Source organism: Lithobates pipiens, unplaced genomic scaffold (assembly GCF_037356315.1).
Source record: "Lithobates pipiens isolate NorthernLeopardFrog02 unplaced genomic scaffold, aLitPip1_a1.2 Scaffold_1, whole genome shotgun sequence".
NCBI classification, from domain to species: domain Eukaryota; kingdom Metazoa; phylum Chordata; class Amphibia; order Anura; family Ranidae; genus Lithobates; species Lithobates pipiens.
Window position 1 is genome coordinate 135745827 of NW_027507685.1, and position 26064 is coordinate 135771890.

Below are 26064 nucleotides of genomic sequence, written 5' to 3' on the forward strand. Positions count from 1 at the left end.
GGAGGTGGCAGAGGTGCAGGAAAGGCAACTAAGAAATCCGTGGGCGGATACGGCGCAGAGGAGGGGCCAGCCACAGCGCAGATTCGTGGCATTCAGGGATGTTTCCCCTGGAGGGCTGTCGGTGAGAGAGGAAGATACAGTAGTGGATCGATCAGAGGGGGAGCTCTCCCTATCGGAGGAAGACGAGCCACACGGAACCACGGCAGAGATGGAAGCAGGACATTCGGCTGGTGGGACCTTTCCTAGGCAGCCCGTTAAGTTCACTTTTATTTTGGGGTACAAGGGGGAGGACAGGTTGGGGGGTGGTACTAGGACAGGCGAACAGGTCACCTGCCAGTGGGAGGTTCCTCCCATGGGGTCCCCACTGGCTGCGTTGGTCAGCAACCACGCCACGGCGGATGCGGGCATGCAGGGGTTCCTAGCAGGTTTAAAGGACTTAATTAGCAGGTTTGATCCTGGGACGCTCAGGCCGGCTGCGGTTTGGACGGCACCTGGGGGGGCTTCAGAGTCTGGGGATTCAAGGCCCTGGATAATTCCAGGGCCTGCTGCAACAACAACTGCGCCCGTGAGGGACACCGGGATGGCTGTGTCAGACTCGGCAAACAAAGAGTCGACAGGTGAGAAGGCGGGGGCAGCGGGGGAAGCAGGGGAAGTGGCAAAAAACAAGACTTGATCAGGTTGGCAGACTCTGCGAGGTGTGAGGTATACGTATGCTTTGAGGGTCCACTGGGAGCACACCTTAAGCTGGAGGTTAGGGAAAAAATCTGGAAAGGTGAATATGTGGAGTAGGGATGAGTCGAACACCCCCCGGTTCGGTTTGCACCAGAACTTTCGAATGGACCGCAAATTCGTACGAACGTTAGAACCCCATTGAAGTCTATGGGACTCGAACGTTCGAAATTAAAAGTGCTAATTTTAACTGCTAATATGCAAGATACTGTCCTAAAAAGGGTTTGGGGACCTGGCTCCTGCCCCAGGGCACATGGGTCAATGCAATATTAAGGGGAACCCCGTACCCATATTAAAAAAAGGAAATACGTGTGGCCCCCAGGCCCTATATACTCAGAACAGCAGTATACAGACGGTGAAAACAAGACAGGGACTGTGTAGGTTTGTTGTGTTAAGTTGAATCTGTTTGTAATTTTCAACTGGTACATTTTTAAAGTGTAGCTCCAGTCAAAAAAACTATTTTTAAGCTTTTTGGAAAACATAGGGAAGGGTTATCACCCCTGTATAATTTGTATTGCCATCCGTCTGTTTAAGAGCACGCAAACAGCACGCACAATCTACTACCGCTGACTGCAAGCTCGATTTAAAACGAGCAAGATAGTTAGCTATATAGGTGGATATAGCGGTGTATACTGTGGTCAGGGCACGCAGACAACAACCACTACAGAAGAGCCAAAACAAAAAATCGTCCGATAACGATCGGTGTATACTGTGTTGAAGGTACACAGAACACCCACTAACTGCTACAGACGCCAACACACTACACAAGGCTGCCGCGCTGGCGGCCTTATATAGTGTGGGGCGTGTACTACACAGCCTGAGCTATGATTGGCCACAGGCATCCTGCTTGTGGCCAATCATGGCTCTCCTCGCTGCCGGCGCTGTGATTGGCCAAACATGCGGGGTCACAGTGCATGCTTGGCCAATCATGAGCCAGCAATGCACTGCGATGGCGCAGTGCATTGTGGGCCATGAGCGCCACACGAATTTGGCGCGAACGGCCCATAACGTTCCGAATTCGCCGATGTTCGAGTTGAACGTATGTTCGACTCGAACACGAAGCTCATCCCTAATGTGGAGATATTCTCACTTCTACCGCTGGAGAAGTTCAATATAGAGGATGGGAAGAAGAGGAGAATGAGGAGAAAAGGAGATATAGGCTTATCCCGCAGACATTCCAGAACTGGCTCCAGACGTTTGCAATTCTGGCTAGTGTGATCGGCGAGAAGAACCACGAACACTGTTCAGTGCTATTCTGCTATCTGGAAGCAGTGGGTGACGCACATAGAATCTACGGTGGAAGTGCGTGGCTAAGGTATGACGAGCAATTCCGGCAATGCAGGGCCATATGCCTGGTGGGATCATAAGGACATGAGCCTGCAGATGCGCTTGATGACATTGGCGAGAGCACCAAGACAGTTTTTTCCAGGGGGGGGGGGGGGGGGGCGGTGGTGCAACATCACCCGGACAATCGGCCGCAAGAAAAAAGGGGGTGTGCTGGCAGTACAATGAGGGTTCCTGCAAGTCTGGGGGGACCTTCAAATACAAGCTCAGGCTGTGGGGGAGCCCATCCCATCTCTCTGTGCTTTAACCACTTGCTTACTGGGCACTTAAACCCCCCTCCTGCCCAGACCAATTTTCAGCTTTTAGCTCTGATGCACTTTGAATGATAATTGCGCGGCCATACAATACTGTACCCAAATGAAATTTTTATAATTTTTTTCCCACAAATAGAGCTTTCTTTTGGTGGTATTTAATTACAGCTGGGAGTTTTATTTTTTGCTAAACAAACAAAAAAAGATGCAAAAAAAAAAAAATCATGTTTAATAGTTTGTTATAAAATTTAGCAAACAGGTAATTTTTCTCCTTCATTGAAATGCGCTGAAGAGGCGGCGCTGGTGGGCACTGATAGGCACAGTTAAGGTGGCACTAATAGGCACAGATAAGGTGGCACCGATAGGCAAAAATAAGGCAGTACTGATGGGCACAGATAAGACGGCACTGATGGGCAAAGATGGGCACAGATAAGATGGCACTGATGGGTGGCATGGATGGATGGCACGGATGGGCACTGATAGGTACGAAAAATAGCCGATTACCGGCTGTGTTGTGATCACATGATAAGCTGTTATTGGCTGACAGCTGATCACTTGGTAAGGGGTCGGGATCGACCCCTTGCTCCGATCTGTGATCAGGCGAGTCTCATAGACTCGCTGATCACAGAGCACGCCGCGTGCGCCCCTCAGGGGGCGCGCAGGCCGCTCGTGCACAGGACGACGTCAATAGACGTAGTCCCGGCAAAGCAGGTCCGCGCTGTAGCCGTCATTCGGCTATAGCGTGGATCTCAACAAGTTAAACAAGGAAAAGGCCATGCTGGGGAGTCTACTAACAAGAGGGATGACTCTGGTGAAGGTGGAAAAGATGCAGCCTTTCCTAGATGGGTACCCGGATAGGGAGTCAGCAAAGTTGTTAGGCCTGGGGTTTGTGGGGGGGTTTTGGGTCCCGTCCAACCTAGTCACTCTCCCTCGGTTGCCCCCGAACTTGCGTTTGGTTAGGCAACATCCAGAGGTGGTTTCGGTGAAGCTACGAAAGGTGGTTGCATTGGGACACATGGGGGGCCCATTCACCGAGTTGCCAATGGCAGCTTTGGTGGTCTCACCCTTGGGGGTAGTGCCCAAAAAAGAGACGAATAAATTCAGGTTGATTCACCATGTCAGGTCACCTTGAGGCGAGGTGACAGATGCACACCGAAGGGATCAGAAGTGCACCACAAGGTTGTGGACCCTAAGGCTGACTGCTGCGGACGGGAGACAGATCCCACCGAGGTTAGAGCGTAAGATTCCCTGGGGCGCGGAGTCTAAGAACCAGCAGGTGTTCACCAGAGCCTCTAGTTGTGAGGATGGACTTGGCTGCAACTGGCTCCAGGTCACGACCCCCAGCTCACACCCACAGTAGGCAACAGGAGGATAGGGATGGTGAGGGACAAAGCCAAGGTCAGGGCCACAAGCAGACAGGCATAGTCAGGGACACGCCAAAAGGTCAGGATCACAGGCAAACGGGGATAGTCAAGGACACGCCAAAGTCGGTAACGGAAAACAACAGAAGAGCACACGGCAGGTAACAGGAAGCTAACACACAAAGGAATACACAATGGTTGATCAGCAGGGTTGGCCTGCAGTGCACAGGTTAATATAGAGTTCCCTGATAGGAGCTAGGGTGGAGTCATGCCAGAGGATGGATTACAAAAGCAGTCAGGTGAGGGTCGGCTGTCTCTAGAGATGAATACATGGAAACAGGTAAGCAGACCAACTCTATTGCATAACCATGACAGTACCCTCCCTCTTACGAGGCATCCCCCTCCCCCGCCTGGGTCCAGGCTTAAAGGGAAACTCCAGATGGAACCTCCTCAACAGACTAAGAGCAAAGACCTCAGATGCAGTGATCCAAGACCTCTCCTCAGGGCCAAACTCTTTCCAATGTACGAGGTACTGAAGAATGCCTTTACGGAGCCGGGAATCCAAAACTTTACTAACCTTGTATTTTAGATTATCCTCAGAGACTGGAACCGAGGTAGGAAGAGGACGAGAGGACTTGAGGACTAAAGGCTTTTTAGGAATGGGTAAGGGCATGAGAAGATCAGGAGCCTGAGCAGGGTCCCCCAGACCCTTAAAGATGAACTGGGCATCTAGAGCAGGACCACCAGACTGGGCAGAGGTCAGTGGAACCCAGAGGTCAGGTTGGTTAGAAGGTGACAAGCCACAAGAGTCAAGCTGGATAGCTGAAACACAAACAGAATGCAGAGAACCCTGAGAAAAAGCTTGAAAACCCCACCTGGCCGAATGTGGCAGTCTATCCAAAGGATGGATTGAGCCTCTTAAATGGGTTTGAACGGACATAGTAGCAGTAGGGTGAGGCCGGGTCACTGAAGGTCCTGAACAAGAAGCAGGAAGATCATTGGGCATGGGCTGGACTGGCATAACTGGTGCAGACACTGACTGACTAATATTGTCAGGTGTAGCGACCATCTCAATCGCATCACAGGGCATAGCAACTGTGGAACTTGCAGACAAGTTAGCCTGGCTGTGCATCCAAGGGAGATTAGGGACAGGCAGAGGTAAATGGTTATGCAAACTGGAGTGAATGATCGACTCAGGTTCATAGGTGGGCCCCTCATCCAGAGTACCACATGACCTAGAGAGTGCATCAGTCCGACTATTGCAGGACGCATCCCAGAGATCGCCATATACAGCGGGAAGAGCAGAAGATACTGGGATGGTGGTAACAGGAAGTTTCTCTTTTGGGGTACCCTTGAGTAGGCAGGAAGAGGAACAGGAGGGACCCCAAGTCAGGATCTGTCCAGCAGACCAGTCAACGTGTGGATAATGGAGCCGTAACCAAGGAAGACCTAATATGATAGGAGATGAAGCCTTAAGTAAGACAAGGAAGGATATCCACTCCTGGTGGAGTGTCCCTACTGACATCTTAACAGGAAGTGTCTGGATGCGGATAGGGCCCCCTGGGAGAACAGTACCATCAATCGCCAAGACCACCAATGGCGTTGTAAGGGGCAAAAGGGTAAGTCTCATGGAGGATGCAGTTTCCCAATCCATGAAATTGGCAGCGGCTCCGGAATACAGACGTGCTGAGACCAAATGAGAGGAAGCACCGACATGAAGCAACACAGAAAGGAGAAGACGAGAAGGTGAAGGTGATATTTCAGGGTGTAATACTCCACCTTCCAGATGTATTAGCCCTGAGCGTTTTTCCGGACGAAGAGAACAAGTGTCACGGAAATGATCTTTGGCCCCACAATAGAGGCATAGGCCCAGAGTTCTGTGCCTAGCACGTTCTTCGGGAGATAACTTAGTCCAGCCCAACTGCATAGGTTCCTCAGTAGGCAGGGGGTGCTCCTCGGATCGAAGAGAAGGGACTGGGGACTGCCTAAAGAACGGGGAGTGCTGGCGTCTTTTTTCCAGGGCCCTCTCCTGAAAGTGAATATCGATCTGGTTACACAAGGTGATGATACTGTCCAGATCAGCAGGAAGGGATCTTCCTGCTAATTCATCCTTCACTCTATCAGAGAGGCCATGTAAAAAGGTTGCAACTATGGCTTCATTATTCCAGCTCAATTCAGCTGTAAGGATACGGAACTGAAGAGCATACTGTCCCACAGAAGGGGACTCTTGACGGAGACGTAAAAGAGCACTAGCCGCTGAGGAGACACGACCCGGTTCCTCGAAGATATTCCGAAAAAGTTTCAAGAAATCTGACAGGCTAGAAACCACTGGATCATTCAGTTCCCACAGAGGAGCAGCCCAAGCTAGCGCCTCGCCGGACAGGAGGGATATAATATATGCTACTTTAGCCAGATCGGACAGGAAGTTTTGGGGCTGAAGTTCAAAATGAATTGTGCACTGGCTAAGGAACCCCCTGCAAGCCTTGGAGTCCCCAGAGAAACGGGCCGGAGCTGGTAGTTGTAATGAATGTGTGGCTGCGACTGATGTGATAGGTGCAGCTTCAGAGAGCGGTTGAGGTTGTCCTAATGAGGCCTGAACCTGTTCAACACGGGATGCCAAATCCTGAAGGAATCGCATCACCTGGGTCTGATGCGATTCTTGGGTCTCAAGTCTGCGAACTAAGCCCTGCAATGGGTCATCTGCGGATAGCGGCACATCAGCTGGGTACATGGCTGATCAAACTGTCAGGTCACCTTGAGGCGAGGTGACAGATGCACACCGAAGGGATCAGGAGTGCACCGCAAGGTTGTGGACCCTAAGGCTGACTGCTGCGGACAGGAGACAGATCCCACGAGGTTAGAGCTTAAGATTCCCTGGGGCGTGGAGTCTAAGAACCAGCAGGTGTTCACCAGAGCCTCTAGTGGTGAGGATGGACTTGGCTGCAACTGGTTCCAGGTCACAACCCCCAGGGTCCCCCAGCTCACACCCACAGTAGGCAACAGGAGGATAGGGATGGTGAGGGACAAAGCCAACGTCGGGGCCACAAGCAGACAGGAATAGTCAGGGACACGACAAAAGTTCAGGATCACAGGCAAACAGGGATAGTCAAGGACACGCCAAAGTCGGTAACGGAAAACAACAGAAGAGCACACGGCAGGTAACAGGAAGCTAACACACAAAGGAATACACAATGGTTGATCAGCAGGGTTGTCCTGCAGTGCACAGGTTAATATAGAGTTCTCTGATAGGAGCTAGGGTGGAGTCATACCAGAGGATGGATTACAAAAGCAGTCAGGTGAGGGTCGGCTGGTCTCTAGAGATGAACACATGGAAACAGGTAAGCAGACCAACTCTATTGCATAACCATGACACACCACCTCTCCTTCCCAAAAGGGGTCGGTCAATGATGCCATTGATCCAGAGATGTGTGCAGTTTCGTACACTTTGTTCGATGTGGCAGTTTTTTGGGTGCGGCGGTATGGGAAAGGGGCTAAGATGGTCAAATCGGACATTGAGTCGGCATTTCGATTGCTTCCCGACGAAGGGGGGGGGGGGGCAGATGTGATCGAGGCAGCATGCATCTCTTCACAGCTCAGTCTATCCTGACCTAATCCATTGCATTGGAGTACACTAACCCAGTTATATTAATCACCAGCACCTGGGGGAAGGTGAGAGGAGCATGGACATGCATTTGTCTGCTTCTAAAAAGCCCCAAAAGGCTTACAAAGACCAATGCTAGACCCACTCCACGAGGGAGGTAGATCGTGACTCCGCCCCCGCCATCTTGTCTTCACAGAAAGCTGAACAGCGCCCCAAACAGAAGACAGCAAAAATGGCACAGGCAGGTGACATAGTGGAGGGGAGCCCTGAAAATGACCCAGCAGACAAACAGCTACTAGCGTGGACACAGAAGTGATTACCAGACCAATCCTAGAGGCCATCAACGCTAGTAAGTCTGAACTCCTGGATAGCATTGGCATTGACCACTTGTCATCCAAATGCACGCTGATCAGGAACGCTCTTTACAAGATCAGGGGCAAGCTCACCACAGTAGAAGACAGGGTCTCTGGGGTGGAGGATACATCTCACACTCAAAGCACCCACATTGCTGAACTCCGTGACCTGGTGCGGTCTCTTCAGCGCAAAGCAGACGACGCTGAGGACCGGCAAAAGAGGAACAATATCAGGGTGGAGGGCCTGGAGAGAGATAAGACAGTATTGTTTGCTGAAGCCTTATTTAAAAACCTCATTGAAAGATTTATCCCCCCCCACTTATGTTGTGGAAAGGGCGCACAGGGTCCCCACTGGCCTCAGACCGCCGGGAGCTTTCCCCAGACCATTCCTTATCAGGTTTCTAAATGACAGAGACAGACATGATCTTGACCCAGTCAAGGAAGAATCAGGAACTGAAACACAAAAAAGTTCGGGTGATGTTATTCCCCGACTTTTCCGCAGCCACTCAACAATGCCGCTCCTTCAATGATATCTGCAGAAGGCTCTGTGAAAAGGAGATACAATATAGCATGCTATACCCGAGCAGGCTCCGTGTCCAATATAAAGGCAGCATGAAGTTCTTTGAAAATCCTGCAGAAGCCTGCGACTGGTTGAACAAGGAACTCTCCTGAATACACATTATTGGTCTCACAGGGTTAATTTGCCCATGAAAATTTTAGCACCTGTTGTGCCTGTTGACTATATCTGCAATTATACTTATCAGATGTGAGGATACATATCCATGCAAAATGCAGGTTAAGCCAAATGGAAGTCACCACTTAATTGGCCGCAGGAGAGCCACACCAGACAGTCGACACATGCAGCCAACTGAGGGAGAGCGATAAATATGGCTCAGGATGGATAACTTCTGAACCGGGACTACACGACAGGATTGCTGTGAAGGAACAGATACACATTCCTATAGATGAATCATCTCCGCTCCAGACTTGGGGAATTCCTGCATTCTCTCCTGACTTAAGTGATCTTCAGCCCTCATTCTGGAACCTTATACTGAGTTTTTTATTTTCTTTGTGTTTTTCATTTTTCTATCTACATTTTTTTTTATTTTATGCTCTACTCCCCAAGGGTTACTATTTTGTTTTGCACGAGGGGGAGGTGCCTTCTTGCAGAGGTATTAGCCCTGCTGGTCTTCAAATTTTTTTGTTTTTATTTCTCATCTGCTTTATAGCTCCACCATATTGTTTTTGTTTGGAGCACAAGGAGGATTTGACAACACCAGAGAAGACTCTGCCAGACTTTTGATCAATGTGGCTAGAACTCACCGCAAGTTTTTGCACAATTGTTTTTGGGAGAAAGCTAAATGCCAGGACTAGGGATGAGCTTCGTGTTCGAGTCGAACATACGTTCGACTTGAACATCGGCTGTTCGCCCGTTCGGCGAATTCCGAACGTTATGGGCCGTTCACGCCAAATTCGTGTGGCGCTCATAGCCCACAATGCACTGCGCCATCGCAGTGCATTGCTGGCTCATGATTGGCCAAGCATGCACTATGACCCCGCATGCTTGGCCAATCACAGCGCCGGCAGCGAGGAGAGCCATGATTGGCCACAGGCATCCTGCCTGTGGCCAATCATAGCTCAGGCTGTGTAGTACACGCCCCACACTATATAAGGCCGCCATCGCGGTGGCCTTGTGTAGTGTGTGGCGTCTGTAGGAGTTAGTGGGTGTTCTGTGTACCTTCAACACAGTATACACCGATCATTATCGGACGATTTTTCGTTCTTGCTCTTCTGTAGTGGTTGTTATCTGCGTGCCCTGACCGAAGTATACACCGATATATTCACCTATATAGCTAGCTATATTTCTTTTTTTTTTAATAGAGCTTGCAGTCAGTTGTAGGAGATTGTGCGTGCTGTCTGCGTGCTCTGAACCCAGTATACACTGCTATATCCATCTATAAAGCTAGCTATCTTGCTCGTTTTAAATAGAGCTTGCAGTCAGTGGTAGGAGATTGTGCGTGCTCTGAACCCAGTATACACCGCTATATCCACCTATATAGCTAACTATCTTGCTCGTTTTAAATAGAGCTTGCAATCAGTGGTAGGAGATTGTGCGTGCTGTCTGCGTGCCCTGAACCCAGTATACACTGCTAGATTCACCTATATAGCTAACTATCTTGCTCTTTTTAAATAGAGCTTGCAGTTAGTGGTAGGAGATTGTGCATGCTGTCTGCGTGCTCTGAACCCAGTATACACCTCTATATCCACCTACATAGCTCTTCTCTAATTGAGCCATCTGCCATCTGCAGGAGTTAGTGGATGTTGTGTGTGCCTCCAGCACAATATACACTACCCAATTGCTGGTTTTCCCAGCTCCCTTCAGGCCATTACCATGTCTGGAAGGCCAGCAAGGAGAGGCAGACAGGCGCGAGCCGATAAAAGAGGGCAAGCAGGCTCTGTGTCTAGAGACAACAGTGCTGGTCGTGGACGCGGTGCATCGTCATCATCAGCACGTGGCCATGGGACACGCTTGTCCTTCTTTTCGGCAGCTGGACATGTTGAGCCGCAACATGCCAACGACTTGGATGACCAAGCCCTCTTCATCCTTCTCATCCTCTCTCACCCAGGCTCAGGGTACTAGCAAAGCAGCTGCCAACGCATCGTCTTCCCTCCTCTCAATGTCATCATCAGTGACTCCTTCCCTAGACCCACCACCTCCTCCTGAGGAGTCTCCTGAACTCTTTGAGCACAGTGTTGGGTACATGCTCCAGGAGGATGCCCAGTGTTTTGTAGGCTCTGTTGATGATACTCAGCTAGAAGAAGGCAGTAGCGTGAATGCAGAGAGAGGAGATGCTCAAGAAGGACAGCAATCTGGCAGTCATGTTCCACAAGCTGCAGCATACTGCCAGGTTTGCTCCAGCGATGAAGAGGGAGGGGATGATGAGAGCACTGACTCCACGTGGGTGCCTGGTAGGAGAGAGGAGGAGGAGGCACATGTCCAATGAGGCAGGATGGCCTCCGGGGGCCAGCTTAGGGGCAGCACACCGACTGAATCACACCGCAGAGCTCCGCCTGTGCAGGGCGCTGCCTCTGTGCGTTATTCTAAAAGTTCTTTGGTGTGGGCCTTTTTTGAGACGAGTGCATCAGATCGCACCGCTGCTATTTGCAACATATGTCTCAAGCGTATCTTGCGTGGCCAAAACATCAGCCGCTTGGGCACCACATGCTTGACCAGACATATGTTGACCTGCCATGGAGCTCGTTGGCAAGCGTACCTCAAAGACCCACACCAAAGAACAAAGCGGACCTCTGCTTTCTCCTCATCAGCTGGGATCTCCAACCCCACTAGACCTTCAGTCCTCTCTGAAACCTGCTCTGAGAGGAATGAAGGTGTAGAATTAGGTGTGTCACAGCCAAGTGCTTCCGGGCACTCTGCTAGCAGTACACCCATGTCCGATTATAGCAGGCAAATGTCCCTGCCCCAGCTGCTGGACCAGCGAAAGAAGTTCACTCCCAGCCATCCACATGCCCAGCGGTTGAATGCTAGCTTGGCTAAATTGCTAGCACTTCAACTGCTGCCTTTTCAGTTGGTAGACTCTGCCCCCTTCCGTGAGTTTGTACAATGTGTGGTTCCTCAGTGGCAGGTCCCCAAACGCCACTTTTTCTCACGGAAGGCGATTCCGGCTCTCTACCGGCATGTGAAAGGCAATGTCCTTGCCTCGCTGGACAGGGCGGTCAGCGGTAAGGTGCATATTACCGCTGACTTATGGTCCAGCAGGCATGGACAGGGACATTACCTGTCTTTCACAGCCCATTGGGTCACTCTTCTGGCAGCTGGGAAGGATGCAGGACAAGGTGCAGTAGTGTTGGAGGTTGTTCCGCCACCACGCCTCCAAAATGCTACTATTGGTTGTGACACACCTCTCTCCTCCACCCCCTCCTCTTCTTCTTCCTCCATGGCCTCTTCCAGTGCTCTGTCCTCAGAACCAGCGATGCTCCGTAGGCGTTCCAGGAGCTACGCAAGTACGCAGGGAAAACGATGCCATGCCGTACTTGCGCTGGTTTGTTTGGGGAACAGGAGCCACACTGGGGCAGATGTTTTGTCAGCTCTGCAGGGGCAGGCCGAGAGGTGGTTGACGCTATGCCAGCTTAAGCCAGGAATGGTGGTTTGCGACAATGGCACCAACCTCCTCTTCGCCCTCCGACAGGGACAACTGACCCATGTGCCCTGTGTGGCTCACGTCCTTAACCTGGTGGTGCAGCGGTTCTTGGGCAGGTACCCGGGCTTACAGGATGTCCTGAAGCAGGCCAGGAAAGTCTGTGTGCATTTCCGCCGATCATTTAATGCCTGTGCTCGGCTGGCTGAGCTCCAAAAGGAGTTGAACCTGCCCAAGAACCGCCTTATATGTGACATGCCCACCAGGTGGAACTCAACGTTGGCCATGCTGCAGCGGCTGCACACGCAGCAGAGGGCCATCAATGAGTACCTGTGCGACTACGGCACCAGGACAGGCTCAGGGGAGCTCGGTTTTTTTCTCACCATGCCAGAGGGGCATGATCAGGGATGCATGCACTGTCCTGTGACCGTTTGAGGAAGCCACAAGGATGGGGAGCAGTGACAGTGTATGCATCAGTGACACTGTACCTCTTGTCCACCTCTTGGAGCATACACTGCGTGGAATAATGGACAGGGCACTTGAGGCAGAACAGAGGCAGGAAGAGGAGGACTTCCTTGCCTCTCAAGGCCCCCTTTATCCAGACAGTGTTCCTGCTGTGCCACCCATCACACAGGAAGAGGATGAGGAGGAGGAAGAGGAGGAGGAGGATGATTGTGTCAGCATGGAGGTGGAGGCTGGCACTCAGCATCAGCAGCAGCAGCAGTCTTGTAGGGATGATTTACAGTCCCAAGAAACCCGTGGACTTGTACGTGGCTGGGAGGAGGTAGCTGCGGATCATGTTGTCCTTAGTGACCCAGAGGACTCTGGACCGGATGCCTCAGCTAACCTATGCTGCATGGCCTCCCTGATCCTGCAAAGCCTGCGGAAGGATCCTTGTATTCTTCGGATTAAGGAGAGGGACCATTACTGGCTGGCCACTCTCCTTGATCCATGGTACAAAGGTAAGGTTGCCGACCTTATCTTGCCGTCGCAGAGGGAGCAGAGGATGAGACATCTCCGGAAGGCCTTGCAGAAAGGTCTGTGCAACGCGTTCCCAGAGACTGGGATGATGGATCACTGGCCAGAGCTTGCACAGTATGCAATTGAGCTACTGGCCTGTCCTGCATCCAGCGTTCTTTCGGAACGCACCTTCAGTGCTGCTGGTGGCTTTGTTAACGATCACAGGGTGCGCCTGTCCACCGAATCAGTTGATCGACTGACCTTCATCAAGATGAATCAGTTTTGGATCACCCACAGCTACCAAATACCTGAAGCTGATGTAACCGAATAATTTTTTTTGAAATATCACATCCCTTCAAGCCTATGCTGATGCTGAGTGACTGTCCTGTTATGTTGATTGTCTATCCTCTTCCTCTTCCGGTGATATGTTGAAAGAATATTTTTGGTTCTGGGTGATGCCACCAGCCCAATTTTTCTGCCACTGTTTAACAGGGGCGTTTAATTACAATTTTTGATGCAATGCTTTGCAGCTGGGCTCATTCCTGCACTACAACTAGAGTACATGGGAGAGGTTGCAGTGTCATTGCACCAGCACCAGTGCCTAAGGCCCAATTTTTCAGCCCCTGTTTAACAGGGGCATGTAATTACAATTCTTGATATAATATTTCACAGGAGGGCCCGTTCCTGTGCCCACACAGAGTAACTGTGAGGACTTATAGTGTTGTGGCACCAGCACCACAACCACCAAAGGTCAATTTTTCTACCACTGTTCAACAATGACATGTAATTACAATTCTTGATATAATCATTCACAGCAGGGCGCTCCAGCGCCCACCAAGAGTCACTTTGAGGGCTTACAATGTTGTGGCAAAACCAACACCTTGTTCCGCCATTTCTGCAGAGCATATAGGGCAGGCCCCTACTTTGAAAAATCAAACTTACAAACATCTCCTACTTGCAAACAGAAAGGAGACAACAGCAAGTGAGATGAAAAAAGACGGACGGCAAAACAAATTATACAGGGGTGATAACCCTTCCCTATGTTTTCCAAAAAGCTTAAAAATAGATTTTTTGACTGGAGCTACACTTTAAAAATGAACCAGTTGAAAATTACAAACAGATTCAACTTAACACAACAAATCTACACAGTCCCTGTCTTGTTTGCACTGCCTGTATGCTGCTGTTCTGAGTATATAGGTCCTGGGGGCCACACGTATTTCTTTTTTTTAATATGGGTACGGGGTTCCCCTTAATATCTGTACAAGACCCAAAGGGGCTGGTAATGGCCAGGGAGGGCTACCCATGCCATTTTTCTCAATGATTTTCAACCATATTGCAGGAACCAGATATAACATTAAAACCACAAGCAGTTTTAAATTACGTTATTTCAGTTAAATGTCATTTTGTGCAGGGACTGTTCTAAACACGGGAAACACGTGGCACTTCACAGGCATACTATAGACACCCCCAGGCATGATATTTAAAGGAATATTTCACTTTTTTTTCACTTTAATCGTCATTAAAATCAGTGCTCCCGCCAAAACGGCCATTTTTAAAAACATTTTAGGCATTGACCCATGTCCCCTGGAGCAGGAGCCAGGTCCCCAATCCCTTTTTAGGACAGTATCTTGCATATTAGCAGTTAAAATTAGCACTTTTAATTTCGAACGTTCGAGTCCCATAGACTTCAATGGGGTTCTAACGTTCATACGAATTTGGGGTCCGTTCGAAAGTTCTGGTGCGAACCGAACCGGGGGGTGTTCGGCTCATCCTTAGCCAGGACTTTTGGGGGGTTTCCAGGTTTGGTTACTGGTATAATAGCAAGGGGATTGTTTAATTGTCACAGCTCATACACCTGCAACTGCTATAAAGCTTTTTCTTTTAAGATGCAGAAAAATGGGAAATGTCATCAGTGTAAAGGAGGGAGGGGTTCCACTTGAGTACTGGAGTAATGAATATACCAGTGTATGGGATAATGGTGGATAGACTAAATATTGTGTCTTGGAAAGTTAGAGGCCTGAACCACGAATTTAAGAGGGCCTTTGTATTCCCATTTTTAAAACAGTCAAAACAGCCCATAATTTTCTTTTAGGAGACGCAATTTAACTGCAGCAGGGTAATGACGCTACGTAAACCATGAATTCAAAGAGACTTGCACCCACTCCACCTTTGCCAGAGGAGTATATGCGCTTATTAGTAACCCGATCCCATGTACTATCCACCAAGTCATAACTGACTCGGGGGGGTAGATATGTGGCAATGGTATTGGATGTGTGTTACGGTCAGATATTATTGATAAATATCTACATGCCTCCTCCATTCCAAGCTCAGTTGTTATATGACATGCTTACTCGATTGGCTCAGTACTTACATCTATCCCTGTTTGTGATGGGAGCTTTCAATGCCATATTGGATGCAGCGTTGGACTCTTCTGTTTTAAATTGTTTTTTATTACATTTTTTCACATTTAAAAAAATCTTACGTACTTTGAAAAACAATTTGCAAATCATTCATAATAATACTCAACATTTTCAAGGTTCACATAAATACATAAAAAGAAACTTACATTAGGTACTTTATAGTTTCATAGTTAGTAAGGTTGAATAAAGACACCAGTCCATCCTGAGTGAGTGTCTACCCCTATCCCTGTACATTGCACACTCACATTGGTCCCTACCCTCAAGGAGCCCACAATCTAAGGTCCCCATTCATATACTAAAGCCAATTTTGGACAGAAGCCCATTAGCCTACCTGCATGTCTTTGGAGTGTGGGAGGAAACCAGAGTACCTGGAGGAAGCCCACGCAGGCACAGGGAGAACATGCAAACTCCAGGCAGGTGGTGTCATGGTTGGGATTCAAACCAGTGACCTTTTTTACTGCTAGGTGAGAGTGCTAACCACTACACCACTGTGCCGCCCCACAGGATTCACTGGATCGACTGGACCGAGCCTTTAACATACGTTTAAATTCAAGAAAAAATAAATAAATATATCTACACCACGGCATATCCTCTTAGTTATCCTGGACCATCTAAATTAATAACTAGAGAGAAAAAAAAGGGGGGGAGGGGGAAGTGAAAGGGAGGGAGGAGGGAATTTCCAGATCAATATCCCCACGTAACCCATGTCTATTTATCTTTTACTTTCAAGGAGAGAGAGTCTAATCTCTCTACCTCTATCCACCTTCATGTTGTGAGAAAAAAAAAGGGAAAAAAAGGGGGGTTATCTACCCCCCTATAAGCTATATTACCCCATTATGAATCCTATTATAAACAATACTGTTCTCTTCTTACCCGTGACTATTTTTCCCACTTTCAAAGTGTAGAGAGGGGGAATTCCTTTCCCTCTATCCCCATTACCGTCCTCCTTTGATTTGTGTAGAAAGGGAAGAAAAAAAAAAAAAAAGGAACATTTTGTATCGCCATCTTCTTCATAGGGCGTGGGTGATGGAGAGAGAATGTCAGGGGACAGGCCCCTGGGTGCTCCCTCCATTCCCCATAATTTCCAAGTAAGTTGGGGACTGTTTAAATTCTAACCATTTCTTCCAAGTATCCTGAAATCTTATTCCTGCTTCCTTTTGAAGGCATATTAATTCTTCCATAGTCCTCATTCTATCTATTTCTCTAAAGCAATCCTTTATCCTTGGTATTTCCTTTATTTTCCAGTATTTTGGGATTAATGTTTTCGCTGCATTCAGCAGAAATGGAGTGAGTGCTGCTCTATACTTTTTCCTAGAACCCCCAATCGCATGGAACAAGCATTTCCAGGGATCCAATTCTATTTCTGTCCCATCAATCTTTTTAATTAAGCCCAACACTTCTTCCCAATATAGCTGGATTGAGCTACACTGCCACCATATATGAGCATGGGTTCCCTCCTTCCCAAATTCTCTCCAGCATAAAGGTGGTAGGTCATGATTCATTTTATGCATTTTAGATGGTACGTAATACCATTTAGTCATTAATTTCTAATTAATTTATTTTATCTTTGTGTCCATTGAGGTGGAGTGGACATAGTCCATGACTTTCCCTTTCAGTATTTCCAAAATTGGTTCATTCATTTCTACTTCCCACCTCCCCAAGGGACACAATGACCCATCATCCGTAAAAGTTATCAAGTCTACTTATCCCCCCTTGGTCAATCAATCTTTACCAAGGATTTAAGCTGTCAACTGAATGGAGGGGTTTGGGAAGGGATTCTACAAAGTGTTGGAGTTGTCTATATCTCCACCCATCCCATGATGTTATACCGTATTTCTCTCGTAGCTCCGCTAGTGAGCACAAGGTGTTTACTTTTAGCACGTCTCTTAGCCTCAATTGGTCTGTATGAGTCCATTTTAACTACAATTTATTTTCTTTCCCCGGGGGAAAGTAATTATTTCCTGTCAAGGGCATCAAAGTGCTATTATTTAGCCCTATTGTGCGCTTGAGCACCGCATTCCATGCTCTTAATGTTTCAGTTGTAACTGGGGCCATTTCTCTGGGGAGACCTCTGTACTTCATTGGAATCCAGATGATCTGGCCCAGAGCAACTTTACTCATATTATCTTGCAGTGATACCCATTTTTTATATGGGGCATTATAGACCCAGTCCAGAACTCCTCAATACTGCTGTTGTATGATATTTCTGAAGATCTGGGAGGAATACCTCCCCATTATCCTTAGATCTACTCATTATTTTATAAGAAATACGACTACCTCTTCTATTCCATACAAATTTCTGGATCTAATAATTTTAAAATAGGCCCCTGAGATATTAATCAGAAGGATTTAAAAAATATATAGGGCTTTTGGGAGGATCATCATTGTAATTACACTTATCCTACCAAACCAAGACAATCTATGTGCAGGGTATCCTTTCAGGTCTTGTTTAATTTTATTCAGGAGAGATAAGTAGTTATCCTGGTATAAGTCTGCTATTGATGCTGATAGATACACTCCCAAGTATTTTAGTACTTTTTCTTTCCACACAAAGGGGAAAAGAGCTCTAAGTTCTCTTCTCTCCTTTGGGAGGACACATACATTTAATATCTCAGTTTTCTGCCTATTGATCTTAAAATTTGAGACCGGCCCATATTCATCCAATTCCTGCAGGATCCTAGGAAGTGATTGCTTAGGATTCATTATATAAAGCATAATATCGTCTGAAACTATATGCTCTTGCCCTGAAACCACTATTGCTTCAATTTCATAGTTCACTCTTATGGATACCAAAAGGGGTTCCAAGGAGAACACGAAAAATAAGGGAGAGAGTGGACATCCCTGGCGCATCCCATTGTAAAGCCTAAATGTGTCTGACAAAGTTCCATTCACCTGAATTTGAGCTGTGGGGTTGGATAATATAGAGCCTCTATCCACCTAAGAATTCTTGGGTCAAGGCCAAATTTATATAGTGTCTGCAGCATATATTCCCAATCTATCCTATCGAAAGCCTTTTCGGCATCTACTGATAGGAAAAGGGAAGATTCCTTCCCCTTTTTTGCTTCATGCATTAAGAGGGTTGTCCTCAGTATATTATCCCTTGCTTCCCTACCTAGGACGAAGCCTGCCTAATCCCTCTATAAGCAATCTGGCATATACTGTTTCACTCTTTCGGCCAAGATCCTTGCGTAAATTTTTACATCCTCATTAATCAAGGAAATTAGTCTGAAGCTGGAGCTCAGTGTTTGATCTTTCCCTTCCTTTGCCAAGATTTTTATGTGGGCCCCCAGAGCTTCCTTTCATATCTTCATTCCTCCCCCAATGGAGTTCATATATAGGTGAAAATAGGGTGTCAGAGATCCTGTAAACTTTTTAAAATATAATGACCTATACCCATCTGGCCCTGGACTTTTCCCACTCTTGCTGTTTTTAATTGCCTTCTCTATCTCTCCTTAGAAATATATATTTTATTCCTTCTATTTTGTTTATCCTCACATTTTTGCCTGTCGCTCACTTTTTATAATAACTGATAATATTCTAAAAAGATTTTACTGATATCTCTAGTTGAATGTTTCATCACTCCCTTTTTTAATTTTAGCGATGTAATTAAAATTTCTTCTAGGTTTAATTACCCCTGCCAGAATTCTGCCAGATTTATTGCCAAATTCATATTGCCTTTTAGCTGGCTTCAAAAAAATCCACCTGGAAACCTGTTCCAACAAATCCTTCAATGCTTCCCACTTTCCTATTAATATTACCATTATTTTATGGTTGTTTAACCCTTTATGTAGCTGTTCCAACTCCTGGATTTCCTGCAGGATCAGTTTTTTTTTTTGCGCTGTCCATATTTTCCTTCTCTAAGCTGCTTCTGCTATCAATCTCCCTCTCATACATACCTTATGGGTCTCCCACAGTACAGTTGGTGCAATATTCTCCATGTTATTTTCTTTAAAGAATAGATTCAGATCCATTTCTAGGGCCTCAAATATATTATGGTCATATAGGAGAGATTCATCTAACCTCCATGATCTTTGCCTATCCGGTATGTCCTCTAAATCCAGTGCCTATAACCGGGGCATGATCTGAGAGGGTTATTGATTTCACTTCCACTTTCCTTAACCCTTCTAAATGCTGGTGATGCAGAAAGATATAGTCGATTCTTGAATAGGAGCGGTGTACCTGAGAATAATATGTAAAGTCCTTCCCCCTAGGATGCACAATTCTCCATACCTCCATTAATTGCTGCTGATATAATTTTCGTTGAATTACCTTAAAATATTTCCCTTCTGAGCATAGATATGGAGGTTGGGCATCCAGAGCAGGATCGAAAAAAAAGTTAAGGTCCCCTGCTATAATCACCCCTCCCTCCTTAAAACTTTCCAATTTATTCAATACTTTCCCAAAAAAGGCACAAGGGTGAGAATTAGAGCAGTAGATATTAACTAATGTATATGTTTTATTGGACATGCAACCTTTAATAAATAAATACCTCCCTTCATAATCCAATTCCATAGCTTTTAGAACAAAGGGGGTATTTCTATCAAATCCTATAGCTATTCCTCTGGACCTCTTGTTGGGAGAGTATCCATGGAACCAGGTTGGATAATTTTTAGAGTTCAGACCAATGCTATGTGAACATTTAAAGTGAGTCTCCTGCAAAAAAACAATATTTGATGACCAACTTTTAGTTCCTGCGAAACTTGATACCTCTCACTAGGGCTATTTAGCCCTCTAACATTGTATGTAACAATCCTCAGAGGGGCTGTCACGTACCTAGTGGTGAGCCCGGAATGCAGAAGGAGACCTCTCTTGCCTCCCCGACTCACAGCCCCTGATGATGGTGACAGGAGGCACGGGAGTCAGAGGTAGCACGAGTGCCTGGCAGGATCAACAGCCGGTGGATGGATCTGTCTGACTTCAGGAACTGTAGCTGGACAAGCAGGCCCCAGTGACAGCAGACAGGCACCAGTAGACAGCAGGAGACCAACAGGAACAGGTGGATCACTCAGGGGCAGGCACACAGAAGAGTCAGGCAAGCCGGGTCAAACCAGACAGTCAGTACAGGAACAGATGCAGCGGGCAGAGGCAGGAACGTGGAACAAGCCGGGTCGGTAACGGATGAGCACGGATGGACCAGAGGATGAGACAGGTGCAGAGTCGTAGACAAGCCGGAGGTTAGAGGCAGGCAGAAGGCAGGGAAGGTCGCAGGTCAGGCCGGGTCGATACACAAACAGATCAGATTCAGGTAATAGTCTCAGGAACGCTGTAGATCAAGCAGCAAGATCAGAAGGGAGAACTGAGTTTAAATAGCCCGCCTGGCGCCGGTAACCATGCGCGCATGCACGCGTACGTGCGCACCCGCGCACACGAGAACGCGCGCGGCCACGAACGCGCGCAACTGCGCGTCCGCAAGCAAAAAATGGTCGCCCGCGAACACGCGCACCAGGCACCCGCAGGCGCGCACAGACAGGTGACGGACCACTGTCCCCAGCCAGCCTTTCCTGACATTGCCCCCTCCCAAGGGGCAGCCTCCGGATGCCCAACCGGGCCATTTTCTCAGGATGGGATCTCTTGAAGGCCTGTATCAGATGCTTGGCATGTATGTTGCTTTCAGGCTCCCATGAGTTTTCCTCGGAACCGTACCCCTTCCATTTAATGAGAAATTGGACACAGTTATTTCTCTTCCTGCAATCCATTATTGCCTCCACTTCAAACTCCTCTTCACCATTGACCATAATAGGAGCAGGGGGATCTGTGGCTCGTCCTGGGAAAGGGTTAGAGATGGCGGGTTTCAGGAGAGAAACATGAAAAACGGGGTGCACCCGAAGTGTTTCTGGCAGTTCCAGTTCGTAGGCCACCTTATTGATTCTCATTGATTCTCCTCTTGACTTTGGGGGGACACATACATTTAATATCTCAGTTTTCTGCCTATTGATCTTAAAATTTGAGACCGGCCCATATTCATCCAATTCCTGCAGGATCCTAGGAAGTGATTGCTTAGGATTCATTATATAAAGCATAATATCGTCTGAAACTATATGCTCTTGCCCTGAAACCACTATTGCTTCAATTTCATAGTTCACTCTTATGGATACCAAAAGGGGTTCCAAGGAGAACACGAAAAATAAGGGAGAGAGTGGACATCCCTGGCGCATCCCATTGTAAAGCCTAAATGTGTCTGACAAAGTTCCATTCACCTGAATTTGAACTGTGGGGTTGGATAATATAGAGCCTCTATCCACCTAAGAATTCTTGGGTCAAGGCCAAATTTATATAGTGTCTGCAGCATATATTCCCAATCTATCCTATCGAAAGCCTTTTCGGCATCTACTGATAGGAAAAGGGAAGATTCCTTCCCCTTTTTTGCTTCATGCATTAAGAGGGTTGTCCTCAGTATATTATCCCTTGCTTCCCTACCTAGGACGAAGCCTGCCTGATCCCTCTATATGCAATCTGGCATATACTGTTTCACTCTTTCGGCCAAGATCCTTGCGTAAATTTTTACATCCTCATTAATCAAGGAAATTGGTCTGAAGCTGGAGCTCAGTGTTTGATCTTTCCCTTCCTTTGCCAAGATTTTTATGTGGGCCCCCAAAACTTCCTTTCATATCTTCATTCCTCCCCCAATGGAGTTCATATATAGGTGAAAATAGGGTGTCAGAGATCCTGTAAACTTTTTAAAATATAATGACCTATACCCATCTGGCCCTGGACTTTTCCCACTCTTGCTGTTTTTAATTGCCTTCTCTATCTCTCCTTAGAAATATATATTTTATTCCTTCTATTTTGTTTATCCTCACATTTTTGCCTGTCGCTCACTTTATATAATAACTGATAATATTCTAAAAAGATTTTACTGATATCTCTAGTTGAATGTTTCATCACTCCCTTTTTTAATTTTAGCGATGTAATTAAAATTTCTTCTAGGTTTAATTACCCCTGCCAGAATTCTGCCAGATTTATTGCCAAATTCATATTGCCTTTTAGCTGGCTTCAAAAAAATCCACCTGGAAACCTGTTCCAACAAATCCCTCAATGCTTCCCGCTTTCCTATTAATTTTACCATTATTTTATGGTTGTTTAACCCTTTATGTAGCTGTTCCAACTCCTGGATTTCCTGCAGGATCAGTTTTTTTTTTTTGCGCTGTCCATATTTTCCTTCTCTAAGCTGCTTCTGTTATCAATCTCCCTCTCATATATACCTTATGGGTCTCCCACAGTACAATTGGTGCAATATTCTCCATGTTATTTTCTTTAAAGAATAGATTCAGATCCATTTCTAGGGCCTCAAATATATTATGGTCATATAGGAGAGATTCATCTAACCTCCATGATCTTTGCCTATCCGGTATGTCCTCTAAATCCAGTGCCTATAACCGGGGCATGATCTGAGAGGGTTATTGATTTCACTTCCACTTTCCTTAAACCCTTCTAAATGCTGGTGATGCAGAAAGATATAGTCGATTCTTGAATAGGAGCGGTGTACCTGAGAATAATATGTAAAGTCCTTCCCCCTAGGATGCACAATTCTCCATACCTCCACTAATTGCTGCTGATATAATTTTCGTTGAATTACCTTAAAATATTTCCCTTCTGAGCATAGATATGGAGGTTGGGCATCCAGAGCAGGATTGAAAAAAAAGTTAAGGTCCCCTGCTGTAATCACCCCTCCCTCCTTAAAACTTTCCAATTTATTCAATACTTTCCCAAAAAAGGCACAAGGGTGAGAATTAAAGCAGTAGATATTAACTAATGTATATGTTTTATTGAACATGCAACCTTTAATAAATAAATACCTCCCTTCATAATCCAATTCCATAGCTTTTAGAACAAAGGGGGTATTTCTATCAAATCCTATAGCTATTCCTCTGGACCTCTTGTTGGGAGAGTATCCATGGAACCAGGTTGGATAATTTTTAGAGTTCAGACCAATGCTATGTGAACATTTAAAGTGAGTCTCCTCCAAAAAACAATATTTGATGACCAACTTTTAGTTCCTGCGAAACTTGATACCTCTCACTAGGGCTATTTAGCCCTCTAACATTGTATGTAACAATCCTCAGAGGGGCTGTCACGTACCTAGTGGTGAGCCCGGAATGCAGAAGGAGACCTCTCTTGCGTCCCTGACTCACAGCCCCTGATGATGGTGACAGGAGGCACGGGAGTCAGAGGTAGCACGAGTGCCTGGCAGGATCAACAGCCGGTGGATGGATCTGGCTGACTTCAGGAACTGTAGCTGGACAAGCAGGCCCCAGTGACAGCAGACAGGAACCAGTAGACAGCAGGAGACCAACAGGAACAGGTGGATCACTCAGGGGCAGGCACACAGAAGAGTCAGGCAAGCCGGGTCAAACCAGACAGTCAGTACAGGAACAGATGCAGCGGGCAGAGGCAGGAACGTGGAACAAGCCGGGTCGGTAACGGATGAGCACGGATGGACCAGAGGATGAGACAGGTGCAGAGTCGTAGACAAGCCGGAGGTCAGAGGCAGGCAGAAGGCAGGGAAGGTCGCAGGTCAGGCCGGGTCGATACACAAACAGATCAGATTCAGGTAATAGTCTCAGGAACGCTGTAGATCAAGCAGCAAGATCAGAAGGGAGAACTGAGTTTAAATAGCCCGCCTGGCGCTGGTAACCGTGCACGCGCACACGCGTACGCGAACGCACGCACCCGCGCACACGTGAACGCGCGCGGCCACGAATGCGTGCAACAGCGCGACCGCAAGCAAAAAATGGGCGACCGCGAACGCGCGCACCAGGCACCCGCAGGCGCGCACAGACAGGTGACGGACCACTGTCCCCAGCCAGCCTTTCCTGACATTGCCCCCTCCCAAGGGGCAGCCTCCGGATGCCCAACCGGGCCATTTTCTCAGGATGGGATCTCTTGAAGGCCTGTATCAGATGTTTGGCATGTATGTTGCTTTCAGGCTCCCATGAGTTTTCCTCGCAACCGTACCCCTTCCATTTAATGAGAAATTGGACACAGTTATTTCTCTTCCTGCAATCCATTATTGCCTCCACTTCAAACTCCTCTTCACCATTGACCATAATAGGAGCAGGGGGATCTGTAGCTCGTCCTGGGAAAGGGTTAGAGATGGCGGGTTTCAGGAGAGAAACATGAAAAACGGGGTGTACCCGAAGTGTTTCTGGCAGTTCCAGTTCGTAGGCCACCTTATTGATTCTCATTGATTCTCCTCTTGACTTTGGGGGGACACATACATTTAATATCTCAGTTTTCTGCCTATTGATCTTAAAATTTGAGACCGGCCCATATTCATCCAATTCCTGCAGGATCCTAGGAAGTGATTGCTTAGGATTCATTATATAAAGCATAATATCGTCTGAAACTATATGCTCTTGCCCTGAAACCACTATTGCTTCAATTTCATAGTTCACTCTTATGGATACCAAAAGGGGTTCCAAGGAGAACACGAAAAATAAGGGAGAGAGTGGACATCCCTGGCGCATCCCATTGTAAAGCCTAAATGTGTCTGACAAAGTTCCATTCACCTGAATTTGAACTGTGGGGTTGGATAATATAGAGCCTCTATCCACCTAAGAATTCTTGGGTCAAGGCCAAATTTATATAGTGTCTGCAGCATATATTCCCAATCTATCCTATCGAAAGCCTTTTCGGCATCTACTGATAGGAAAAGGGAAGATTCCTTCCCCTTTTTTGCTTCATGCATTAAGAGGGTTGTCCTCAGTATATTATCCCTTGCTTCCCTACCTAGGACGAAGCCTGCCTGATCCCTCTATATGCAATCTGGCATATACTGTTTCACTCTTTCGGCCAAGATCCTTGTGTAAATTTTTACATCCTCATTAATCAAGGAAATTGGTCTGAAGCTGGAGCTCAGTGTTTGATCTTTCCCTTCCTTTGCCAAGATTTTTATGTGGGCCCCCAAAACTTCCTTTCATATCTTCATTCCTCCCCCAATGGAGTTCATATATAGGTGAAAATAGGGTGTCAGAGATCCTGTAAACTTTTTAAAATATAATGACCTATACCCATCTGGCCCTGGACTTTTCCCACTCTTGCTGTTTTTAATTGCCTTCTCTATCTCTCCTTAGAAATATATATTTTATTCCTTCTATTTTGTTTATCCTCACATTTTTGCCTGTCGCTCACTTTATATAATAACTGATAATATTCTAAAAAGATTTTACTGATATCTCTAGTTGAATGTTTCATCACTCCCTTTTTTAATTTTAGCGATGTAATTAAAATTTCTTCTAGGTTTAATTACCCCTGCCAGAATTCTGCCAGATTTATTGCCAAATTCATATTGCCTTTTAGCTGGCTTCAAAAAAATCCACCTGGAAACCTGTTCCAACAAATCCCTCAATGCTTCCCGCTTTCCTATTAATTTTACCATTATTTTATGGTTGTTTAACCCTTTATGTAGCTGTTCCAACTCCTGGATTTCCTGCAGGATCAGTTTTTTTTTTTTGCGCTGTCCATATTTTCCTTCTCTAAGCTGCTTCTGTTATCAATCTCCCTCTCATATATACCTTATGGGTCTCCCACAGTACAATTGGTGCAATATTCTCCATGTTATTTTCTTTAAAGAATAGATTCAGATCCATTTCTAGGGCCTCAAATATATTATGGTCATATAGGAGAGATTCATCTAACCTCCATGATCTTTGCCTATCCGGTATGTCCTCTAAATCCAGTGCCTATAACCGGGGCATGATCTGAGAGGGTTATTGATTTCACTTCCACTTTCCTTAACCCTTCTAAATGCTGGTGATGCAGAAAGATATAGTCGATTCTTGAATAGGAGCGGTGTACCTTAGAATAATATGTAAAGTCCTTCCCCCTAGGATGCACAATTCTCTATACCTCCACTAATTGCTGCTGATATAATTTTCGTTGAATTACC